General features: G+C 35.8%; 1 long non-coding RNA gene across 1 annotated transcript; it reads right to left on the bottom strand.

Moving 5' to 3' along the window:
• Positions 1–327: 327 nt before the first annotated feature.
• On the bottom strand, positions 328–2,311 carry LOC311092297. Its single transcript, XR_014608228.1, has 3 exons — positions 2,213–2,311; positions 1,342–1,443; positions 328–676 (listed from the first exon to the last, which is right to left on the bottom strand). It is a non-coding gene; the product is annotated as an uncharacterized lncRNA (long non-coding RNA).
• Between the last annotated feature and the right edge of the window lie 1,775 nt (positions 2,312–4,086).

Raw genomic sequence — 4,086 nt, 5'->3', positions numbered from 1 at the left:
AAAAAGTTATATTTTACAAACCAAGAGATGAGATTCAACTTTGTTATGTGAAAATACATTTGTTTCTTTGCTTTAAAGAACAAATAGGCAAAAACGTAAGCACAACATTTTACATTCTCAACTTTCATTCTATATCCTTGTGATTACTGGTCACTTTTATTGTAACCATGCAATGAATATGTCCTTTAGCAAAACACCTGATGAGCACTGAAACTTTTTTGATAAAGGCATTAGGCAGACATCAAGTACAGTTTATGAAGCTGAAAGAGAAAACAAAATGCTTTAACAATATGGAAAAAGATAAATCACTATTTTCAATATTCTGCATATATCAAAGAGATCCTGAGGAGGAGTGGGACTCCACATGAAGACTTTCAGAAACTGTGACAGAGCTAAGGGTGCACCTCGCTGGACACATCCTACACATCCCCAAACAACAACACCCAAACACAGTGATGAAGTGGACACCACCAGGAGGATGCAGGAGACAGGGAAGACCAAGGAAGACACGGAGACAGATGTTTCACGAAGACCTGAAGAATGTCAGTGTCCCATGGGAAGATGTGGAGAACTTGGCCACATATTGAATACGTTGGAGGACACTTGTTGCCCAATGTGCCCAGCACAGGACTTGATGATGATGTTGTGAGTTTATCCATAACTGTGGGATATTTTTCTGTAAAGAGTGTTGCATAATTAAATGTTAAAAGCATTTTTATGTAATAAGTTCACTGATATGTGGGCATTTCTATGAATAAAAGTATGTATTTAATAGCAAGCAATAATCATATGAAAATGATTTACATGCAAACGGGACAGTTATCAGCAGTGTAACTGATCTGATTATGACAAAATAATCGAGTATCTGATGTCATGTGACAAGTCAGATAAGCTTTTCCACTCTTGCAAACAGAGGTAGATTATGAGGTGTGGAGAGACATCATGTATCACTGGAACATAAGCAGACGGGGACAAATTTGTAATAATTGTAATAAATACAGTGCAATTAATATCAACTTTCTGACAGTGTGTGGGACATCCGACTACTTTCCAAGAAGGGACGAAACTGATTTACAAATATCACGATAAATATGTACAGGAATTGAGGCAGTAGCCAATGACAGCACTAGGAATAAAAGATGCAGGATTATGTACGAGTATACAAATATGTACGAGTATCGTACGAATTTGACAACTTGTTAAATCTTGTGAATTATTAATCTTGTGATTTTCAGACTATGTTCGTACTGATTGGGCTATGGGTTTTGTGAGAAAAGGTTTAAGAAACAACAAATGCTTGATAAAATGTTTGATTAAGGGTTAAAACCAACACATACATACCATTGCGAATATTTGCCTTTGCAGCTTTCAGTCTCCTCCGTTTACTTGTCCTCAAACAATAATGGGCTGACTGAGTCCGAAAGGTCCTTTTGGTCTTTTCAGCTGAATAAAGAGAAAAGAAAATATCATTATGTATAATATATAGGATTATTTAATGGGAAAAGTACTGATTTACCTTACAAATATTGGATGTTACATTATAAAGCATTAAAAGCATGGCAAGTGTTGTGGTTAATATGCATTTACAACAAATATCACTTTAAAACTACCAATACTGAGGTAAGCATGGTAAGTTTTGTGATTACTGTCCTTTACTACACCAATCACAGTAAAACTAGGTTACTGTGGTTTAAAGCATGGTAAGTTTTGTGGTTACTATCCTTTTACCACACCTATCACAGTAAAACTAGGGTTACTGTGGTAAAAGCATGGTAAGTGTTGTGGTTACTGTGCATTTACAATAGGTATCACATTAAAACTACCAATAGTGTGGTACTGTAAAAGCATGGTAAGTTTTGTGATTACTGTCTTTTTACTACACTTATCACAGTAAAACTAATGTTACTGTGGTAAAAGCATGGTAAGTGTTGTTTTTACTGTGCTTCTACTACAAATACAACTTTGGAACTAATTGTACTACTTTAAATCTGATATGAATATGATTAACTGATTGAAGGTCTAGGCCTATAGCACGTCACGTGACAGACAGTGTTTAATCACCCTGTTTTGAACTAGAAAGCAATGAAACGCAAAGCCTCCGTGGAGATGACAGATATAATGCAGTGACTGAACGTGAGCTAATCTGATTAATATCGACAAACAGAAAATACATTATATCACACATTATTAGGACAGCGTATTTACTACTTACCAACATCTGACACACGTGAACTGATGCCAAATATCGCGATGTGTTCGGAACGAGACTTCTTCAGCGCGATTTCCTACTGATAAAATATAATTTAAAAAAAAATCAATAAACAGCAAAGCAATCCAGCTTCCCTGGCAATAAGATTGAAATAATAACATTAAAAAAAATACATAAACCTTGATAAGATAAGATCTCGTGAATAAATGTTGATTAAACAGCTTCGCTGCTGCAGCCCGACAGGCATAAAGAATCGTGCTGTGATCACGAAAGATGCTTCCCATTGAAATACATTAGTTTAAAAAACGTGCTGATATTACGAAAATAACGAAATAAACGTGTCCGTGTCACGAATCAATAGATTAAATTACGTGACCATTTCACGAACTGCCGTGAGACTGGAGAGAGAGAATGAAGGGAATGAAGAGAATGAAGCCCTTAAGCCCCGCCCCCTTTTTGACCGTGGGAATATTCCCACGCTTGCCCCGCCCCCTTTCCAGCAGGGGATTTTTCCCACGATTGCTCCGCCCCCTTTTTGACGTGGGATGTTTCCCACGCTTGCTCCTCCCCTTATGGGCGTGAACAGAACCAGGGAAATATTATAAATTAAATGATATAATAAATTATTTATTTAATAATATAAAACGTTGTATAAAGTTAAAATACACATAGCCTATCTTTAGTGTTCTCACACATTTGTAAAACACATTAGTTGCACATTAAAAACTTTAAAATGTCAATGAAAAAGTTTAAATTGTATTTTCTTAAATATATCAAAATGTGTCAATATCAAAACATCTAAAACAACATTTTAAAAATGTTAAAACATTGAAAAATCAATGTTCAGTCATTTACAGAAAAGTATGACAGGACGACAAGTATGACAAGTATGACAGGTGTGACGAGACGCTTACTCCACGAGACGAGACGAGACACGAGATTGGGTTCACGAGAACGAGACAAGACGAGATTTTTACACAATTTTTAAGAAATCCTCAATGATGAAATGTATGAATGGAAAATAGTATTTTATTCAACTGAAAATCACAAAATGCAAAACAATTTAGGTGCATTTTGAAATCAACTTGTAATGAATGTTATTTTACTTCTATTTTAATGAATTCTATGCAGTAAAGGACATGCAAACACTGCAAAATGTTTTGCTATAAACTCTACCATCTGGCTTCTCCCCTGTACGATTTCACATGAGAAATCTAAATCCTTTCCACAAATCGAACATAAAAAAAAAATAAAACAGTATAAATAAAATTAATATAAATAACTGAAATAACACTTTAAATGCAAACAGTAAGTGTGTATCCATAATCAAAGTAGCCTACTGCTCTCTCAAAACTACAAGTTCAAACAGAATTTTTTTTTTTCTTCAAGCATGAAAAAGAGATAAAGAACAGAACAGAACAGATTAAGATTATGGTCATGTTCTTTTTCAAGAATATAAGCATGTCGACGATTTCTGGCAGCAGTTGAGACCTTTGGGCAGTAACTAGGGCTGCACGATATGAGGAAAAGCTGCGATGTGCGATAACATTGTTTAATATTGCGATGTCGATATTACTTGTGATATGTGAATGTTAGCTATACTGTTCCCATGTCTTAGTGCTTTAATAGGTTCTTTGCACGATAGGTCAAATGTTTATTACCTGCCTGGTTCAGATTACAGTATTTTAGCACGATTTTGGCACGATCCGTTTCGTGGAGATTCGTAAAGGACAACGGGCGTCGGGACGCAAGATTCGATCGTTTCATTTCGTATAGTGTGTCTATAGTGGGCGACAACCTACGCGTCTGCGATGCTTCAGGACATCACGACAGAAAGACTAGCATGTTTAATTTTAACGGTCCTCCACGACGGGTTT

This window comes from Abramis brama (genome assembly GCF_963993115.1).
Source record: "Abramis brama genome assembly, chromosome: 11".
Taxonomy (NCBI): domain Eukaryota; kingdom Metazoa; phylum Chordata; class Actinopteri; order Cypriniformes; family Leuciscidae; genus Abramis; species Abramis brama.
Note: the sequence above shows the minus strand (reverse complement) of the source record. Positions and strands in the feature narration are given on the sequence as shown.